Source organism: Mobula hypostoma, chromosome 12, assembly GCF_963921235.1.
Source record: "Mobula hypostoma chromosome 12, sMobHyp1.1, whole genome shotgun sequence".
Lineage (NCBI taxonomy): Eukaryota > Metazoa > Chordata > Chondrichthyes > Myliobatiformes > Myliobatidae > Mobula > Mobula hypostoma.
In genome coordinates this window covers 71,485,236-71,507,918 of record NC_086108.1, presented here as the reverse complement: position 1 = coordinate 71,507,918, position 22,683 = coordinate 71,485,236, and the positions used below count along the sequence as shown (strand labels likewise).

The 22,683-nt window shown below is 40.6% G+C and overlaps 1 long non-coding RNA gene across 1 annotated transcript in view; it reads left to right on the top strand.

The window, feature by feature from the left end:
* Nucleotides 1-17,636, top strand: part of LOC134355201 (uncharacterized) — a 55,724-nt gene extending 38,088 nt beyond the window's left edge. The window contains exon 3 of the long non-coding RNA XR_010019978.1: nucleotides 17,595-17,636. This is a non-coding gene — a long non-coding RNA (uncharacterized LOC134355201). The remainder of the gene's footprint in view (nucleotides 1-17,594) is intronic.
* Nucleotides 17,637-22,683: the final 5,047 nt, after the last annotated feature.

Genomic DNA, 22,683 nt, shown 5'->3' with positions numbered 1-22,683 from the left:
ACATAAACCACCTTCAGCTCAGTGGGTTGTTTTACAACAGCTTTAAAAACAAAAATGTAAAAAATAAAGGCAAAAGACACTAAAGAGTTTTTGGAACAAGTTACCAAAATTTTCATGAAATAGTTACATATTGAAAAGTAAAAGTAGAGAGCAGGAAAGAAGAAAGTTTCACAGAAGGAGGTCGGGCGTTTTAAGTAGTATTGATAACATCTAAACAATTAAGATGTCCTTTTTTTAACTTCTAATAACTAAGGGTACTAAATCTTTTGTAATAGTGTCCACTGACCAAGTCATCAGCATAAATGCAAATGATGTGTCATGGTAACAGTGAGGAATGTAACTGTGTGGACATGTCTGTCTATGTTATTGAAAAATATTGGCAGTATATTGTTGACATGGGTGGAGAATATTTTTATAAATCATTCATTAAATACCAGGAAGAATAGTTAATAATGAGGAGAGCACCATGTGGATAATATAATGCAGAACAGAAGAGCAAATGTGGATTCAAAGAAGAAATCTGCCTGTATGTACCGAAGTGTAACCTGGTGGTAGTCAAATCAAGCTGGTGATGAATGGGCATTGAAAATCTTGTGGAGTGGCACCACAACAACAACCTCTCACTCAAAGCCATCAAAACCATAGAGCTGGTTCTTCCTGGAACGATAGAGCTACAAGAAGCTGGAGGTCCATGAGTCAGTCCTCATTAGGGGATTCGAGGTAGAGAAGATCAGTAGGTTTACGGTTTTTGGCGTCGACATAGCAGAAGATCTGTCCTGGGACCTGCCCATTAGTCTCATCGGAAAGAAGGCAGAACAGCGCCACTAGTTAGAGGTTTGTGCAGTTTTAGCTTTTCACCAAAAACGTTGACAGACTTCTGAAGATGCACACTGATTTCATTTTGGCCTGGTATGGAAGCACTAATGCCCGTGAATGGCAAAGATTACAGAAAGTGGTGGACACAGCTCAGTCCATCACAGATGAAACCCTCCCCACTACTGAGTACATTTACATGGAGTGCTGCCACAAGAAAGCAGCTAGCATCATCGAAGACCTCCACTATCCATCCTTCTTATCACTACTAATTTGGGGTAGGAGGTACAGAGACTTCGGTCCCACACTATCGCTCTAGAACCATTAGGCTCTTGAACTGGTATGGATAATTTAATTCACAACTATTCTAAACAGATTCTACAGCCTACAGATTCTTTGCATCTCATGTACTCAGTATTAATTTTACTTGCACAGTTTGTCTTATTAATGCACACCACAGTTGATGTTTGCCAGTCTTTGTCTGTTTATGTGTAGTATTTTTTGTAAAATTCTGTCGTATTTTTTTCCTTGTAAGTGCCTGCAAGAAAAGTAATCTCAGTGCAGTATATGCTAATGTGTAGGTACTTTAATAACATATTTAGTTTGAACTTTGAACTTAGAATCTATAGGGTTGATAAGCTTAAGGCAACAATAATCACTTGGAGGAGGGAATTCAGAAGTACTATGGAAATATAGATTAAAAAGTGATACTGAAATTGCAGCTTACCTTCCTGTTTACAGAGCTTTCCAATGAAATAGAAAGAGATTAAAAAGGGAAGGTGGGGTGGAACAAAATAACCTCTGCTATGAGATTGATCATTAAATGAGGCTCGAAGCAGTGTACACTGTACTCCATTGCTCCAATAAGTGCAGCCCTAGCCTGCCCAACCTCTCCGATAGCTCAAGCTCTTGAATCCTGCCAAAGTTCCCTAAGTCGTCTTTGCAATCTTTCCAGCTTAATGACATCTTTCCTATTAAAGGCTGACCAAAACTGTACACGTTATTGCAGGTGGAGCATCACCAACATAGAGAAACTGCAGTGTAATGTCCTACCTCCTGTGCCCAATGTCCTGCCTGATGAAGGCCAGCAGGCCAGACACCTTCTTTATCACCCTGTCTATCTATGGCGCCCCTTTCAGAGGACCATGTACTTGAACTGCTAGGTCCCTCCGTTCTGCATTACTCTTCTGTTTGCATCCTGCCCAGGTCTGACTTCCCAAAATGCAACACCTTGCACACATCTGGATTGAATACCATGTCCGTTCTTCAACCCACTTACCTAGCTGATCAAGATCACCCGGCAGATTTTGATAAACTTTTCCACTCTCTGCTGCATCACCTATTTTTGTGCCATCTGCAGACTTAATAACCTTGAAATGTATCTTCCCATTCAAACTGTATGATTTTTAATCTAAAAAAGCAATACAGAAATATTATTCTTTATGTAATTGTTTGGCAATGTGTTGTAGGCATGTTGAGTCTTTTAAAGTTTCTCAAAGAAACATTTTAATTTCATGCCACATGTGGCTTCTCAAACTGAAGGCCTGTGCGCAATGGGATGTTGCAGTTCGCAGCTCTGCTAGTGGAGGCAGAGATCTGACATTCATTAGTACTTGCTAACTTTCTGCATACCTTTTTGTCTTGGGAGTCTATCCATCCATGTACATGCAGTTAACATTTCAGGACTTCATTGACACTTTCAACCCACATCATTAATGCTTCAGCTGGGAAGGAAATGCCATTGTGCGATGAAACATGCTGAAGGAAGGTGCTTCGCAGAGTTTTCAATAAGAAACTTCATTGACAGGATATAGCAGACTGGAATTTTTTTTTGACGGAGATATGTTCAATGCCTCTGGTTGTTAAGCAACCATTTTTAATCAAACATTGAATTCTCTGATGTGAAAAGTAGAGTGGAATATTCCTAAAGTAATTTATTGCAAAAAAAGTAAAACAGCTTTTACAATTATAATGAGACTTAAATAGTCTGCAAAGAGGAACAATGGGATCTATATTTGTCATTTTGATTGGGATCTAAATAGCGTCATTAGGAGCACACTTACTGCTAGGAAAAGGTCAGGCACACTAATATGAATCTCGCACAGAAGTGCTCTGCTCTTTAGGACATAAACAGTGTGCAAGGTAAAAGCTTAAGCTAAAACAACCAATGATGTCCAAGAAACAGAGAAAAGAGCACAAAGCATGAAGTTTTTTGTTGCTATTCTGATTTTACATGTTTTGTGTTCATATCTGTGTATATTATTCCTTCTTCAGTTCTCCTCTTTATGTCACCTACGCAACATTCAATATTCTCCAGCCAAGCAAGCAATTAATTCCGAGTTAGGCCTCTCTCAGCATGCTCTGCAATCAAATGCGTGAAGTTGGTGTTGGTAAATTCATCACCTGTATGAGATGCTGCTCAAGTAAACAATGAAAAGTTGTTTATTTATTTATTTAAATGTTTATTTATTGAGGCACAATGTGGAGATGGTCCTTCCGGCCCTTTGAGCCACACCACCCAGCAATTCCCCAATTTAATCCTGGCCTAGGCTGAGTACAGGGCTACGGTAGGAAACTTTGCCACATGGTGTGAGCAGAATTATCTGCAGCTTAATGTGAAAAAGACTAAGGAGCTGGTGGTAGACCTGAGGAGAGCTAAGGTACCGGTGACCCCTGTTTCCATCCAGGGGGTCAGTGTGGACATGGTGAAGGATTACAAATACCTGGGGATACGAATTGACAATAAACTGAACTGGTCAAAGAACACTGAGGCTGTCTACAAGAAGGGTCAGAGCCATCTCTATTTCCCGAGGAGACTGAGGTCCTTTAACATCTGTCGGATGATGCTGAGGATGTTCTATGAGTCTGTGGTGGTCAGTGCGATCATGTTTGCTGTTGTGTGCTGGGGCAGCAGGCTGAGGGTAGCAGACACCAACAGAATCAACAAACTCATTCGCAAGGCCAGTGATATTGTGGGGATGGAACTGAACTCTCTGACAGTGACGTCTGAAAAGAGGATGCTGTCCAAGTTGCATGCTATCTTGGTCAATGTCTCCCATCCACTACATAATGTACTGGGTGGGCACAGGAGTACATTCAGCCAGAGACTCATTCCACCGAGATGCAACACAGAGCGTCATAGGAAGTCATTCCTGCCTGTGGCCATCAAACTTCACAACTCCTCCCTTGGAGGGTCAGACACCCTGAGCCAATAGGCTCGTCCTGGACCTATTTCCTGGCATAATTTACATTTTACTATTTAATTATTTATGGTTTTATTAGTATTTAATTATTTATGGTGCAACTGTAACAAAAACCAATTTCCCTCGGGATCAATAAAGTATGACTATGATTATGACTATGACTAATCATGGGAAAATTTACAACGACCAATTAACATCTTTGGACTGTGGGAGGAAACCCATACTGTCACAGGGAGAACAATACAAACTCCTTACAGATAGGAGTGGGAATTGAACCTGGGTCGCCTGTACTGTAAATCATTGTGCTAACCACTACACTACCATGCTGTCCCAAAGTTCAGGAACCGGGTTTGACTATGTAGCTCAAGTGGAGAATAATGCTGCCAAATCTTCATAGGCCAAATGATTGGCTTCTGTGGTGATATTTATTGCAATGTTTACTATGGATTGCAGTTAACAATTGAACACTCCCTGCTGAATTATTATAATCTTCAGAAACATTTTCCTGCATTCTGAGAATGAGATGCCAGTTTACTGTCTCCGCACTGCACAGCTGAAACCAAATTCAGGAAACCTCAGCAGAAGGAAGGTTAATTAGCAATCGTTCACAACATGACTCCTGAACTAGAAACATTGAGAACATTGTTTCCTACCCCATTAAATTCAGACCAGCCACTCGAAGATGCTTTCAACATATTCCTGTTTAATATATAGATGCAGCAGATACAAAATACTGGAGGAACTCAGCAGGGCAGGCAGCATCTGTGGAAAAGAGTTGATGGTTCGGACTGAGACCCTTTATCAGGGCTGAGATGCTGCGTTTAAGTATTCTTAGGTACTACTTTGAGCAAGCGTACTCGTTATAGGTCATTTTCTGCTGAACTTTATTTGTCTGCATTCCATTGCCATAATATCATATACAAATCATCATCTCAGAACCTTTTTCTAGGTCTAGAAGAAGCTTATGCCATGATTTGCCAGAATTCTTTCAGCCACAGGGAGTAAAAATACAGGCTTCATTTTGGATAGTGTTTTATTTACCTAGTGAATTCCATCCATTCTTTTCAAATTTGTATCCTTTCTCTTTGTGCCAAGCTATCTTATTTCATGCTGTGCCATATGTGTCATACCTCATATTCCAATTCATTTTTCAGTTTGTTCCGTAATCATCCACAAGCAGCTAATGGTTTAACCATAAGCACAGTTCCACTAGTCCTGTGCAATAATTTGTCTGATCCATCATGTCAATGCATTGCCAGACATTTCAGCTTGCCAAAAGGAAGAGTGGGCACCTCTGAATAGGAGTGAGTCACGGTAACTAGTTCCAACTACTGACTGATAGGCTGTCATTAAGCAGCTTGGACGTAAACGGTCAGTGACACAGATGAATTGTATTTTTACCGTGGCCCTGTGAGCTTGCTCTTCATCCAGCAAGAAGAAGCTTTCTAACTTGATTAGGACTTTTAACCCCTCAACTGAAAGGGAAGCGAGACAATAGTGATTAGGACCAAATAGGGGGGATTTAAGACCAACACTGTTGTTTGCATTTGATAACTGAATAGGTGTCAAAACCATTTTCTGTTCTTTCATAAGCAAGAGAAAACCTGCAGATGCTGGAAATCCGAGCAACACACACAAAATGCTGGAGGAACTCAGCAGGCCAGGCAGCACCTATGGAAAAAAGTACAGTCGACGTTTCAGGCCGAAAAGGCCCCATCGCCTCCTCTGGTTCTCCACCCCACCCCCCACCTTTCTTCTTTCTTCCAAGGCCTTCTGCCTCTTTCACCAATCAACTTCCCAGCACTTTGCTTCATCCCTCCCCCTCTACTACTATTACTACTACTGCTCCTCCTCCTCCTCCTTCTCCTCCAAGTTTCGCCTATTGTCTGGTGTTTCTCTCTCCCCTCCCCCCACCTCTCAAATCTACTCCTCAGCCTTTTTCTCCAGTCCTGCTAAAAGGTTTCAGCCCGAAACGTCGACTGTACTTTTTTCCATTGATGATGCCTGGTCTGCTGAGTTCCTCCAGCATTTTGTGTGTGTTGTTTTGTTCATTCATACTTAACAGGTGAAAAAGCAAATCTTATATTATCTTGCAGTGTAAAAAACAGAATGTACTGGCTTTCAGTTCAAAGGGCTTATGCTTAGTCAAATCAGACTGAACTTCTGAAAATTAAGGCTCTAATGGCACCTGTTCAAATCCCAGCAACTTTGAAGATATAAAATTGTGTAAACAAAGCCTCAAAAAACTTATTCAAGACAAAAAAAACCGATAAGAAGAGGATTCATTATAATTCAGAAACAACATTTTTGCCATTATCTCTTGCAACTGGTTTCAAAGTCAGAAGGAACAAAGTCACAGAATACAAAACATCAAAGTCAATACTCTTTCTATTTAAAGAACATAAATATTTAAGTTTCATACTGATATTATGTCTTTTTTTCAAATTTAGTTGCCATTCACATTGAAGGATGGTAGGCCCTTGAATATTTTCTCACTTTTTGCATTTATTGCCAGCATTGAATACTCCCCATTAAGAAAAACATTGAGAAGTTGGAGTAAAGGTCAAAGTTCAAAGCACATTTATTATCAATGTATGTATACATTATACAACCTTGAGATTCGTCTGCTTATAGGCAGACACAAAACAAAGAAACCCAAAAGAACCCCCTAAAAAAAGAAGGCCATCAAACATTAAATATGCAGAGAGGAAAAAAAATCATGCAAGCAATAAAAGTAAGCAAATAGCATTTAGAACTGAAGTTTGATGAAGGTGATTCCACAGACACAAAGCCAGGCATCACTGAAGCCAAAGCAGGCCACAGTCTAAATTTAGCGCAAATTCGAGTAAACTCCACGGAACAGTAAGCTGAATCGATCTGTCCCTTGCCTCCGGTCCCAACACCCTGACCTTATCAATCTGGCCTGGTGCTTAAATCGTCCAAACATCAGGTTGTTCCTCGTTCTTGGAACCGGGCCCTGTCGCTTCAATACACTCGGGCCCCGGACCCCACCATCAGCCCAAACCTGACCTTTCCAAATTTTCAGGGGTTATAGTGTATAGCACTTATAAAATGCATGGAGGTTCCTTGCCTAGGCTACTCCAACACTGTCTTACAAGCATGCAAATTTTACCACAAAGGAGGACAAAGATTACAGGCCAATGGGAACATTACCACCAATTTCCCCTGTAAATCATAGAATCATAGAATCATAGTAATCTACAGCACATTACAGGCCCTTCGGCCCACAATGTTGTGCCGATCATGCAACCTCCAACCATGCCTAGAATTACCCTACCGCAGAGCCCTCTGTTTTTCTAAGCTCCATGTGCCCGTCTAAGAGCCTCTTAAAAGACCCTATTGCACCTACATCTACCATTGTTGCTGGCAGTGCATTCCACACACCCACCACTCTCTGTGTAAAAGCTTCCTCCTGATATCCCCTTTGCACCTACTTCCAAGCACCTTAGAACTATTCCCACTCATGTTAGCCATTTCAGCCCTGGGAAAAAGCCTCTGGCAATCTACATGATCAATGCCTCTCATCATCTATACACCACTATCAGGTCACCTCTCATCCTCTGTCGATCCAAGGAGAAAAGGCCAAGTTCACTCAACCTATTGTCATAAAACCTGCTCTCCAATCCAGGCAGCATCCTCGTAAATCCCCTCTGCACTCTCTCTATTGTATCCACTTCCTTCCTGTAGTGAGGTGACCAGAACTGAACACAGTACTCCATGTGCAGTCTAACTAAGGTATGCACTATCCTAATTTGTAAATACTTTACCAGTCCTTCATCCTCACTGGGTTCAAATCTGAGAACTCCTTACCCAAAAACACCATGGGATTACCTAGACCAGGAGGACTGTAGTGGTTAAAGGAGACTTTTCAAGGGCAGTTAGAGATTAATAATAAATTCTGGCCCTGCCAGCAAAGCCTTGATCTCAAAAATAAAGAAAGAAAGAAAATGTTTAAATATGACAATTCTATGGAACTTTACAAGGCTGTTACCAGAATTGAGGGGACATGTGCATCAGGAAAGATTAGGCAGACTGAACATTTTTTCTCTGGAAAGAAGGAGGCCAGAAATGAGAACCGATGTTACAAAATTGTTTGATTTGCAATAGCCTCTTTGAAAGTAGGAATATGAAATTCCATTCTAAGTTCAAAGAGCCATTTTAGAGTTTCCAACATGTCTAGAAGTGAACTGGGCAAATTTCCAAAATATTTCAGGTTTTCTGACTTCCCTACATTCACATTCTTCCACTTGCACTTAAGACTGCTTTACAAACTGATACAACAGGTTGTAATAGGAGATATATCAGTAGACCATGGATAAGATGCACCACCACCTCTTCCACTCAGCCAGTAAATATCAGTCTTCCAGGCTCTGCCTGGATTCGAGAATAAATAAACCAAATCATAACTGTTATCTCAGGAAACAATATTTCATTTAACATTCTCCTGTTTCAAAGTCATGTACAATGAATACTGTGGCAGTAACACATAATTATTTCTGAATATAGACATCCCCACAATCTAAGCAACCCAGTCCTTCAGTCGATTTTGAAACTGAACGAACAATAAAGGTGTTTTGGTTTGTGAGTAGTTAGCACAATCTGATAAATGGGACAAAATACTCTTTAATTCAGATGCTAACTGATAAGTGGTTCTGTTCCTATTTTTAAATCTTCGAATTCTGCTAATTTGTACATGTCTGCTCTTTAAACCCAGAAAATTCCCCCCAATACTTCCCCCAAGCCGATACTTCACCCAACCAGAATACTTTGCTCAAGCCGATGGGCTGACCAACACATCCACTCATTAACCACACCACACTACAAAATACACATCACCTAGTGTCACTTTATGTACATACAATCAGACTATGAATTTAAGTTACTTGTACATTGTGTTTTATAGAATCGCTTTCATATCTATATTTATTGTGCTTTTTTGTTGTGTACTTTATGCTTATTGTTATTTTTTAAGCTGCATCGGATCCAGAATAACAATCATTTAGATAGATAGATAGATAGACAGACATACTTTATTGATCCCGAGGGAAACTGGGTTTCGTTACAGTTGCACCAACCAAGAATAGAGTATAAATATAGCAATAGAAAACCATAAATAATTAAATAATAATATGTAATTATGCCAGATGGAAATAAGTCCAGGACCGGCCTATTGGCTCAGGGTGTCTGACCCTCCAAGGGAGGAGTTGTAAAGTTTGATGGCCACAGGCAGGAATGACTTCCTATGACGCTCAGTGTTGCATCTCGGTGGAATGAGTCTCTGGCTGAATGTACTCCTGTGCCCACCCAGTACATTATGTAGTGGATGGGAGACTTCACTTCAGTCATTCTTCAGTGCACTCATGTACTGAAGAATGACAATAAACAATCTTGAAAAGATGCCAACTCAAAACTCACAAATAAATTAGAGTACATGGCTGTTACCAATGCTTTGTTCCAAAACAACTGAATACATTTAATTCCTTCAGATTACATTGGATTTTATAAGAGTTTTGGGATCACATTCTTCAGTTCAGTTTGTTTTCCTGCATAAATTGAAACCCAATGTTTTAACATATGAAAAGAATTAGCTACAATAGGAGTTCAGCAGGATGTGAACTTGTCATGACATTCGCTCAGTTCTCTCCAATATGATCAGTTGTGTTATGGGGCGAAGGTACAATAGATAAAACTATTTTTTGATATGGTTGATTTCATTTTTTGGAAAGGCTGTATGAATTGGATTGAGTAATAAGAGGCAATTAATAGAAAACCTTCCAGGAACTCTTAATTTTCATGGCAGATTTTAAGGAATTTTTGTCTATAAGACGCTCACTTTCCACCCCACAACCACACAGAAACCTTCTTGTAATGAATTTTAGATGCAAATCACACACGGGAACGAAGCGGCCAAATTTAATCTGAAATTGACTTGTGAATGAATGTGTAAGATATTTGGATATGTGTCCTTATGTGAATTTGGTATCAGAGTAACTCCAGCCATGCAGAGTGATCTATAATAGTGATGTCTGTCAGTGGTTTATTGTTCTCTGACAGCAGCCTTGTCAATTCCACTTAGATACATAAACTAAAGAGCAATTGAACCTGTTACCACTGGTAAATTGACACTTATAGTGTCAAAGTGAATTGGGCTTTCGGGCTTCAAGATAAAACTGGCCATGTACTCTGTTATTCTTAGAATACGCTGGCTATAATGCTGAATCCAGATATGTGTACACGTGAGCACACTACCAGCTAGGCACCTCATTATTCAGTCGGTATCTGTAGACCACGCTGCGAGGAAATCAGCTGCTGCTTTTGAAAGCATTGTATCAATGTCAACACTTCAAGGTCACTTTACTGACCATGAAGCATTTAATAATGTCCTGTCCATACAACTGGCCCTTTGGAAATGCAAATTCCTCCCTTCCTTGGAGTTACTGTACAGATTTATTTAAGTATGGTGATGCTAAGTGCTCATTCATATACTGATCCATTTCTTATAGTGACTTGTTTTTCTTCTGATTCAGTTGATTCTTTGAACTAGAGCAGCCACGTGGTGCAATCCACATATTAGTCAGAATCCGAATCAGATAAGCTATCACCGGCATATGATATATTATTTGTTACGTGCAGCAGTACATTGCAACACATAAAAATAAAATGTGAATTACAGTAAGCAGAGATGTATGTTGTAGTTGTTTCTGAGTGCTGAGAAGTTGTTGTCGACTCATGTCGACCCTATGCGTAGTGTCGTTGTCCATAGGGTTTTCGTGACACAATACGGAAGTAGATTGCCAGGCCTTTCTTCCACACAGATACTGCTGCTACCCAGGTTGGGACCCAGCTGGATTCGAACTCAGGATCATCTGCCCCAAAGTCCAGCGCTGATGCAGCTTGTGCCCATGATGCAGCTAAGAGTTTACAATTTTCCACGACTCGCTTCAATCCTGTGCAGTAGCCCCCTCCCGTACCAGACAATGGTGCAGCCAGTTAGAATGCTCTCCACGGTACATCTGTAGAAATTTGCAGGTGTCCTTGGTGACATACCAAGTCTTCTCAAACTCCTAATGAAATATAGCCACTGTCGTGCCTTCTTTGTAGCTGCATTGAAATGTTGAGCCCAGCATCCTAAGGGATATTGACAAAATGGAGCTTGAAATTGCTTGCTTTTCCACTTCTGATCCCTCTATGAGGACTGGGGTGTGTTCCCTTGTCTTACCCTTTCTGAAGTTCAGATCAATTCTTTGATCTTACAGACGTTGAGTGCAAGGTTGCCGGTGTGACACCACTCAACTAGCTGATATATCTCGTTCCTGTATGCCTTCTCGTCACCATCTGAATTTCCGCCAACCATAGTTATGTTGTCAGCAAATTTATAGATGGCATTTGAACTGGGCCTAGCCACACAGTCGTGGGTGTGAGAGAGTAGAGCAGTGGGCTAAGCACGCATCCTTGAGGTGCTCCAGTGTTGATTGTCAGTGGGGTGGAGATGTTGCTTCGGATCCGCACAGTCTGTGGTCTTCCGGTGAAGAAGTCAAGGATCCAGTTGCAGAGGGAGGTACAGAGGCCTGTGTTTTGGAGCTTTGTGATAAAACGGGTAGGAATGATTGTGTTAAATGTTGAGCTATAGTCAATAAACAGCAGCCTGGCATAAGTATTAGTATTGCCCAGGTGATCCAAGGCCGCGAGAAGAGCCAATTAGTCTGTGATATACACTAATCTCAGAAAGACAGGATGGAGCAGAACGTGCCTAGGCAACAGTTTCAATAATATTCTTCTAATGTGGAATTTTGGTGTGAAACACAACTTATTAAACCAATCAAAATGCTGCAGGAGCTCATCAGGTCTGGCAGCATTCATGGAGGAAAGTATACCATCGAGATTTCAGACCAAGACCCCTTGAAGGCAGGAGAAGCTAAAATAAGAAGGTGAGAGGCTGGGAGAAGGACAAACTGGTAGAGGGTCTTACCTACCACTTTCTAGCTTGCACTCATTCCCTTCCTTCTACCTTCACTTTCCTACTTCTGTTACCTTCCTTTCCAGTCAAGGTTTTGGCCTGGAATATCGACCAGTTAATTCCCTCCATAGATGACAATGCACGCAGTATATGGAATAAGGTCAATGAACCTGCAGCATAGTTACAGATTGGCATGTATGATTTTGTAGGCATCGCTGAATCATGGCTGAAAGGAGATTTATAGCTGGGAGCTTAATGTCCAAGGATACACATTGTATTGAAAGGACAGGCAGGAAGGCAGAGGGTGTGGTGTTGCTCTGTTGGTAAAAAAATGAAATCAAATCATTAGAAAGAGGTGACATAGAGTCGGAAGGTGTTGAACCACTGTGGATAGAGCTAAGGAACTGCAACAGTAAACAGATCCTATTGGAAGTTGTATACAGACTCCCAAACAGTAGTAAGGGCGTGATCTACAAATTACAATGGGAGATTGAAAATGTATGCTTAAAGGGCAATGTTACAATAGTCATGGGGGATTTCTATATGCAGGTGGATTGGGAAAATCAGGCTGGTGCTGGATACCAGGAGGGGGAGTTTCTAGAGTGCCTATGTGATGGCTTTTTAGAGCAGCTCATGCTTGAGCCCACAAGGGGATCAGCTATTCTGGATTGGGTGTTGTACAATGAACCAGAATTGATTAGAGACCTTAAGGAAACAGAACCCTTTGGGGAAAGTCATCATAATATGATCGAATTCACTCTGAAATATGAGAAGGAGATGCTAAAGTCAGATGTATTCATATTAAGTGAAGTAAGGGGAATTACAGAGGCATGAGAGAAGATTTGGCCAGAATTGATTGGAAAAGAACACTGGCAGTGATTATGGCAAAACAGCAATGGATGGAGTTTCTGGAAGCAATATGGAAGATGCAGGATACATACATCCCAAAGAGGAAGTATTCTCAAGGAAAGACAACACAACCGTGGCTAACAAGAGAAGTCAATGCCCACATAAAAGCCAAAGGGAGGGCATATAGTAGAGCAAAAATGATTGGGAAGTTACAGGATTGGAAAACTTTTAAAAACAAACAGAAGGGAGCTAAAAAAGTCATTAAGAAGGTAAAGATGGAATACAAAAGTAACCTAGATAACAACATTAAAGAAGATACCAAAAGTTTCTTCAGACACATAAAGTGTAAAAGAGAGGTGACAGTGGATACTGTACTGCTGGAAAACAATGCTGGAGAGGTAGTAATGGGAGGCAAGAAATAGTAGACAAACTGAATAAGTATTTTGCATCAGCCTTCACAGTGGAAGACATTAGCAATATGTTGGAAGCTCTAAGTGTCAGAGGCATGAAGTGTGTGAAGTTACCATTACTATAGAGAAGGTTCTTGGGAAACTGAAAGGTCTGAAGGTAGATAAGTCACCTGGGCCAGATGGTGTACACTCCCGGGTTCTGAAAGAGGTGGCTGAAGAGATTGTAGAGGAATTAGTAATGATCTTTCAAGAATCACTAGATTCTGGAACGGTTTTGGAAGAATGGAAAATTGCAAGAAGGGAGAGAGGCAGAAGAAAGGAAACTATTGGCCATTTAGTCTGACCTCAGTGGTTGGGAATATGTTGGAGTCAATTATTAAGGATGAGGTCTCAGGGTATTTGGAGGCACATGATAGAATAAGCATAGTTTCCTCAAGGGAAAATCTTGCCTGACAAATCTGTGGGAATTCTTTGAAGAAATAACAAGCAAGATAGACAGAGGAAAATTGGTTGATGTTGTGTACTTGGATTTTCAGAAGGCCTTTGACAAGGTGTCACACATGAGGCTGCTTAACAAGCTACACACCCATGGAATTACAGAAAAGATTCTAGCTTGGATAAAGCAGTGGCTGATTCACAGGAGGCAAAGATTAGGAAGAAAGCGAGCCTTTTCTGGTTGGCTGCCAGCAACTAGTGATTTTCCACAGGGGTCTGTGTTGGGACTGATTCTTTTTACGTTATATGTCAATGATTTGGATGATGGAATTGATGGCTTTGTTGCAAAGTTTGCAGACGATACAAAGATAGGTGGAGGGGCAGATAGGTGTGAGGAAGTAGAGAGGCTTCAGAAAGGTGTAGACAGATTAGAGGAATGGGCAAAGAAATGGCAGATGGCAGTGTTGGGAAGCGTATAGTCATGCACTTTGGTAGAAGAAATGAAAGGATAGGCTATTCTCTAAACGGAGAGAAAATACAAAAATCTGAGATCCCCTAAAAGTTAATTTGCAGGTTGAGTCTGTGGTAAGGAAAGCAAATGCAATGTTAGCATTCATTTCAAGAGGACTAGAATATAAAAGCAAGGATGTAGTGTTGAGACTTGATAAAGCACCGATGAAGCCCCATGTGGAGTATTGTGAGCAGATTTCAGATCACACTCTTAGAAAGGATTGCTGAAACTGGAGAAGGTTCAATGGAGGTTCACAAAAGTGATTCCAGGATTAAATGGCTTGTCGTGTGAAGACTGCTTGATGGCTCTGGGCCTGTATTCACTAGAATTCAAAAGAATAAGGGTTGACCTCAATGAAACCTATCGATTGGCGAAAGGCCTTGATAGAGTGGATCTGGAGAGGATGTTTCCCGTGGTGGGAGAGTCTAAGATCAAAGGCCACACTTCAGACTAGAGAGGAGACCTTTTAGAATGAAGAGGAGGAGGAATTTCTTTAGCCAAAGTGTGATGAATCTGTGGAATTCTTTGCCACAGTCAGCTGTGGAGGCCAAATCTTTATGTATATGTAAGGCAAAGGTTAATCAATTCTTGCTTGGTCAGGGCATGAAGAGATATGGGGAGAAGGCAGGATATTGGGGCTGAGAGGAAAATTGGATCAGCCACGATGAAATGTAAAGCCAGCGCAATGGGCCAGATGGCCTAATTCTGTTCCTAAACCTTCTGGTCTTATGGACTTATAAATGGCCTGCTGATTTCCTTCAGCATTTTGTGGATGTTCCATAAGACTTCTAGCATCTGCCTAATCTCTTCCATCCCCATGATTAAACCAATCTGTTTCATCATAACTATAAATTGAATGGAGGTAAAAAGGTGAGAAGTAAGTCTACAAGTAATGCCCATATTTGCTTGGTTGCAAAGCGTTATATTTTATCATTTTGTGCTCTCCTTGTTTTCCTTGTGAAGTGCTCAGTAGCATAGCAGTTATCACAATATTCACAGTGCCAGTTAATGGAAGATCAGGGTTCAATTGCTGTCTGTAAGGAGTTTGTACTTTCTCCCCTCAACTGTGTGCTTTTCCTTTGGATGCTCAGTTTTCCTCGCACATTCCAAACGAGGTATGGGATGGGGTCAGTAAGTTGTGAACATGCTATGTTGGCACTGGAAGCAGTCAAAGTTCAAAGTAAATTTATTATCAAGGTATGTATATGTCACCATATGCTACCCTGAGATTCATTTCCTCGCAGGCATTCAAAGAAACATAATAGAATCAATGAAAATCTACAAACAAAAAAACAGGCAAAGCAGCCAAAGTGTGTAAGACAAGCTGTGCAATTACAAAAAAGAACATACATAAATAAATAAATGGATAGATTTATTGAGATATTAAGAATATGTGGTCATGTGGCCAAGTGGTTAAGGCATTGGACTAGTGACCTGAAGGTCATGAGTTCGAGCCCCAGCCGAGGGAACGTGTTGTGTCCTTGAGCAAGGCACTTAATCACACATTGCTCTGCAACGACACCGGTGCCAAGCTGTATGGGTCCTAATGCCCTTCCCTTGGACAACATCGGTGTGGTGGAGAGGGGAGACTTGCAGCATGGGCAGCTGCTGGTCTTCCATACAACCTTGCCCAGGCCTGCGCCCTGGAGAGTGAAGACTTTCCAGGCGCAGATCCATGGTCTCGCAAGACTAACGGATGCCTTTACTTTACTTAAGAATATGAAGTTGTAGAGTCCCTGAAAATGAGTCCATAGATTGTGGATTAGTTCAGTGTGGAGGTGACTGAGGGCTCTGAACCTGGCAGTATGAGACCAAAGGCTCCTGCAGTTCCTTCCCGACGGCAACAGTGAGAAGAAAGCATGACCTGGATGGTGGTGGCGGAGAGATGTTGTTGCCAATCTGAACTGACTGGGGTCTGCAAGTTAGGAAACCGAGGATCCAATTGCACAGGGAGCTATCAAGGCCTTGGAGCTATTAATGAGTTTTGATGGGATGATCGTGTTGAATTCAGAGCTGTAGTCAATGAGGAGCATCCTGATGTATTCTTCTTCATTCTCCAGATGTTCCAGGGCTGAGTGAAATGGTATCTGCCTTCGACCTGTTGTGACAACATGTAAATTAGGGCGGATCCAAGTCACTCCTCTGGCTGGAGTCGATATGTTTCATGAGCAACCTCTCAATGCACTTCATCAGGACGGATGCTTGGCAACACTTGTAAGCTGTGCCCAGTGCAGCCACACACTGTGTTGGTCGTTGATGCAAAATGACGCACTTCAGTATATGTTTCAACGTGACCAATAAAGCTAATCTTTAAGTTCAAGGAGACCATTTACAGATAACTGCTGTCTTTAGACCATTTCTCCTGCACAGAGATCTTTGAATTATACTATGCAAATTTATTCCAAGAACAGTTCCGTGTTTTAGTGGCATTAAAAAAAACTTGGAATTTCAATCGTTGTCACCCTTCCTAAAACTCTCCAAAAAGAAAACATATTTTGTACCAGATAAGCCAACAACACCTAATTGTATCGGAATCTTGGCATGAATTAATTTGATTTGCTTATCATTTATTCAATCAACCATTTCAACCATTGTGTATTTAAAGAATTTAATCAGAATGGCTACTGTTATCAAAATGCACAATCACTGGGAAACACCATAAACCAACTCTCAGATCTAGAAAGAACATCTCAGTTTTATGCACTACTGTGTCTGTTTGTTGTTGATAAGAAATGTTTTCAACTGCAGCCCATAGTATTTCAGGGTGCTGTGAGATATAAACCAAAGGCCTTTCACTTTCAAATCTACTGGGATTGCAGCAAAGTCCCATGGAATTTGAAAATTCCCAGTATTTCAAGGTTATAGCTATCTCATATTGAACAAATAAATCCACTTAAGTCTTCGTTGCCTTGCCAATTTCAACAAACACCAGTGAATGTTAGAGAAATATCAGCCTTAGGCTTGGCCGCGTATCACAAATTGAAACTCATAGGTTATTCTTAAGCAGTTGCATTGCATAAGTCAGCTAAACAAAATTATTGGCCTTCTTCTCAATTTTGTTTTATGATTTTATACTTATTAACATTTTATTTGAAATCTTGATATGTGTGAGCTGAGGGGCTTAGTTGCAGACGAAATCTATTTACCATCAAGAAATCGAATTTAGCTAACTACTGTTACACAGGCAGGTTTGCTCTGTGTGTGACAACTAAGTAGTACAGTGACTAGGTACATTTGTTATGGTGCAAAATGAAGTGAAAGGATATTGGTTTCATTTTACCCTTTCTAAAGTTGAGGAATTTATTGTTGTTTATAATTAGTTAAGTCAGGATAAAATCAAGTTCAGTTGCCTAGAAATTCTGCTAATTAGAGCTGTGTGTTTTTTATCTTCACAGATCTGAAGTTCATTGTTTCTTAGAAGGCTGGGCACTTCACACTGCAGATTTCATTGGTTTGGATGAACTGTTTCGTTAATGCAAATTTTCAGAGTATGGTTTGATCCAAAAAGCAATGTAACCATGTTGTAGTCAGAGGAGCATTGGCTGCTACAAAGGAATGGGTATGAGACACTGAAAATGAAGTAAACAAACACAGAAATTGAAACTACTGAAGATGAGGAGTAATTCTGTACAGAGACTGATTTATAAAAAGGATATCTCAATGAGAGGAGCAATCAAGAACAAGGATTTTGTAGAGAAGGTGAAAGAAATGGAGGCATGTCATATACTGAAGCAAGAAAAGTGTTAGAGAAGCAAGGAACAAAATGAAGGTTTGATTTAACAATAAATTAGTTTTATGTAAAATATAGATGGCTGGGGAAGGTTACGTTAAAGGACAAAATGTCACCATGACCTATATTTCTGTCTAGACTTTGACATCAGTCCATTTCTCTACAAGAAGGTCATACATGCAAGCACACTGTTTATGAACAAGCTTTATAAACAATGTCAAAGGAGCAGGAATGGTGTGGACAAAATGAACAAGAGGGAAGAATAAACAGGTGATATGACAATATGACAGAAAACTTGGGAAGGTGGTCAAAAATATTTTAAATCTGGTTTCAAATTTAGTGCTTCGATATTTGAAAGTAAAATATTTATCTCAAATAAATCTATAAGACTAAAGCAATGATGACGATGTGAACATGATGCATCTGAGAGCAGAGAAAATTGATGAATTATGTCTAGATTAAATGGAACTTTCTTGAAGTATTCGCCAATACTCAAAAATAGGGACCACTTCTTTCCTTAATCGATAATCATGAATTTGTCTTGGGTATTAGGGATTTTCTTTAAAACATACAGTTGAAGCAATATTCAAAAATGGAGAATAGTAACAGACTTCAGAAAGATATTATCAATCTGGTCAAAGGGCCCAACTCACTTTGAAGGGCAGATTCGATGGGCTGAATAGCCTAATTCTGCTCCTATGTCTGATGGTCTTATGGTCTCATGGCAGATGCAATTCGATTTGGTACATGACTATGCGTAATAACTTTAATCAGGAATACTATTAACAGAACATCTAATGACTGAAATGTTTTGCATTAATGTGTCTCAGTTTGCTCTACCGTTAGGAAGTAGAAATCCAATTGGCCATGATAAATCACTGTGATCTACTGCTGAATAACAACTAAAAAAAAATGTCAATGAATAAGATATTAGAAGCCACAGCTAAAATTGTGGTTAAAGAACTATTTTTCAGGATTGAAGTCACTTAAGGGCAGTAGAGGTTGGTTCTGATTCCCAAGAGAAGGAATTTGTACAATACCTACTAGGCGGATTTTTAGAGCAGCATGTAGTTGAGCCCATTAGGGGAAAGGCAGTTATGGCTTGGGCATTGCATAATGAAACAGATTTGATTAGGGAGCTTAAGGTAAGGGAACCCTTAGGAGACAGTGATCATAATATGATAAAATTCACTCTGCAGTTTGAGAGGGAGAAGATAAAGTCAGATGTATCAGTATTAAAGCGGAGTAAAGGGAATGACAGGGGGCTGAGAGAGGAGCTGGCCAAAGTTGATTGGAAAGGGATACAAGCAGGGATGACAGCGGAACAGCAGGGGCTGGAGTTTCTGGGGGCAATTCAGAAAGTGCTGGATAGGTGCAGGAAGTCAATGACAGTACATACAAAAAAGAGAAAATTATTGGGAGGGTAGTAGATTGGGAAGCTTTTAAAAACTAACAGAAGATAACTAAAAAGCGATAAGGAGAGAAAAGATAAAATATGAAAAGAAGCTAGCCATTTATATAAAATAAACTTCTCATATCATATAAAAGATTTTGCATCATCCCTCACTGTAGAAGACACTAACAGTATGCCAGAAATTCAAGAGTGTCAGGACAGAAGTTAGTGTAGTTGCTATTATTAAGGAGAAGATGTTTGGGAAGCTGAAAGGTCTGAAGGTAGATAAATCACCTAGATCTGGTGGACTACACCCCAGAGTTCTGAAAGAGGTATCTGAAGAGATTGTGGAGGCCATTAGTAATGATCTTTCAAGAATCATTGGTTTCTAGAACGGTTCTGGAGGACTGGAAAATTGCAAGTGTCACTCCACACTTTAAGAAGGGAAGGAGGCAGAAAGAAAACTGTAGACTAGATCACCTGACTTCAGTGCTTGGGAAGGTATTGGAGTCCATTATTACGGACGAGGTTTCAGGATGCTTGGAGGCAGATGATAAAATAAACCAAAGACAACATGGTTTCCTTAAGGGGAAATCTTGCCTAACAAATCTGCTGGAATTCTCTAAGGAAATAATGGGAAGGGCAGACAAAAGAGATGTTTACTTGGGTTTTCAGAAGGTCTTTGGCAAGGTGCTGCAGATGACGCTGTTTAACAAGTTAAGAGCCTATGGCATTATAGGGCCAGTAAAAGTATGGATAGAAGATTGGTTGAATGGTGGGAGGCAAAGAGTGGGAATAAAAGGGCCTTTATGGTTGGCTAGTGGTGTTCTGCAGGGACTGGGTTGGGACCACTTCTTTTCATATTATATGTCAATGATTTGGATGATGGAATTGATAGCTTTGTGGCCAAGTTTGCAGACAATACAAAGACAAGTGGAGGGGCAGGCAGTGCTGAGGAAGCAGGGAGCCTGCAGAAGGATTTGGACAGATTGGGAGAAGTGGCAGATGGAATATAGTGTTGGGAAATGTATGGTCATGCATCTTGGTAGAAGGAATAAAGTTGCAGACTGTTTTCTAAACAGGGAGAAAATTCAAAAATCAAACATGCAAAGGGACTTAGGAGTCCTTGTGCAGGGTTCCCTAAAGATTAACTTGCAGGTTGAGTCAGTGATCAGGAAGGCAAATGCAATGTTCGCATTCATTTTGAGAAGATTAGAATATTAGAGCAAGGATGTAATGCTGAAGGTTTATAAGGTATTAGTCAGAACACGCTTGGAGTATTGTGAGCAGTTTTGGGCCTTTTATCTAAGAAAAGATGTGCTGGCATTGGAGATGGTCCAGAGGAGGTTCATAGGAATAAGTCTGGGAATAAAAGGATTAACATATGAGGAACATTTGATGGCTCTGCACCTGTACTTGGTGGAGTTTAGAAGAATGAGGGGGGGATTTCATTGAAACCCATCGAATATTGAAAGGTCTAGTTAAAGTGGATGTGGAGAGGATGTTTCCTACAGTGGGTGAGTTTAAGATCAGAGAGCACAGCCTCAGAGTAGAGGGTCATCCATTTAGAACAGACATGAGCTGGAATTCCTTTAGCCAGAGGGTAGTAAATCTGTGCTGGCGTGTCATTGTTGAAGTGGAGTATATTTAAATCAGATGTTGATAGGTTCTTGATTAGTCAGGGTACCAAAGGTTATGGGGAGAAGTCAGGAGAATGTAGTTGAGAAGGATAATAAATCAGCCATATTGGAATGGTGAAGCATACTGAATGAGCCAAATGGCCTAATTCTGCTCCTATATCCTGTGGTCTTATGGTCTAAGATTGTTTAGACATGACATACAATGCATAAAACCATGTTAATTGTCCCTAATTAGTCCCTGTCTATCCAAATACTTACCGTACTTATCTAGACTCTTAGAATACTTTCCAAAATCTTACCCGCCTATAATTTCCAGACTTATTCTTAGAGTCTTTCTTTTTAAATAACAGAACAATATTATTAACAAGGACATTTTAAATAACTCTGCTAGGGCCACTGCAATTTCTACCCTAGCCTCCCACAAGGTCCAAGGGAACACCTTGTCAGGCTCTGAGGATTTACCCTCCCTAATTCTCTTCAAGTAAACATCTCCTCCTCTGGAATCTATATATGGTCCATGAACTCCCTGCTATTTTGTCCCCCTTCTGTAGATGCTATGTTCACCTCCTGAGTAAATACAAATGCAAAATATCCATTTAAGATCCCCCCCCCCCACTAACTCTTTCTGCTCTGTGCATAGACGACCACTCTGATTTTCAAGAGGACCAATTTTGTCCCTTGCTATTCTTTTCCTCTTAATATATATGTAGAAGTGCCTGGGATTCTCCTTCACCTTGTCTGCCAGAGCAACCTCATGTCTCCTTTTAGCCCTCCTGAGTTCCGTCTTGCATTTCCTATATTCCTCAAATACTTCATTTCAATATCTCTCAAAAACCAAGGTTCCATAAATCTGTTATCCTTGCCTTTTATTCTGTCAAACTCTATCTCAAAATTTCACCTTTGAAGGCCTCCTGCTTACCAAGCACACCTTTGCCAGAAAACAACCAGTCCCCAATCTGCACTTGCCAGATCCTTTCTAATGTAATCAAATTTGGCCTCTCTACAATTTAGAACCTCAACCTGAGGACCAGACCTATTCTGCTCCATAAATACCTTGAAAGTAATGCATAATGATCACTAGATGCAAAGAATCCCCCTGCACAAACTTCTGTTACATGCCTTGACTCATTCCCCAATAGGAGATCTAGTATCACACCCTTTCTAATTGTGACCTCTGTGTATTGATTTCAGAAGCTATTAATTTAGGGAACTTTCCTGAACACTTTTGAGAAACTCTTTCCCATCCAGGCCTTTTACAGTATGGGAGTCCCAGCCAATATGCGGAAAGGTCAAATCACCTACTATTACAACCTTACGTTGCTTGCAGCAGTCTGCGATCTCTCCCTAAATTTGCTCCTCTAAATCTCGCTGACGATAGGATGATCTATAATATAATCCCATTTCTTATTCCACAGTTCCATCCATATAACCTCAGGTGACGAACTCTCCAGCCTGTGCGGTCTGAGCTTTGCCGTGGCATTTTCCCTAACTAGTTCCCCTCCCCTTTAATCCCTCCTGCTCTATCACATCTAAAGCAATGGACTTTCCCTCCTGTAACCAAGTGTCACTAAAGGCTACAATGTCATAATTCCACGAGCTGATCCATGCCCTAAACTGATCCACCTTTCCTACAATACTCTTGCACTGAAATATACACAACTCAGAACATCAGTCCTGCTATGCTCAACATTTCGATTCCTGACTTTGTATGAAGGCTTAAG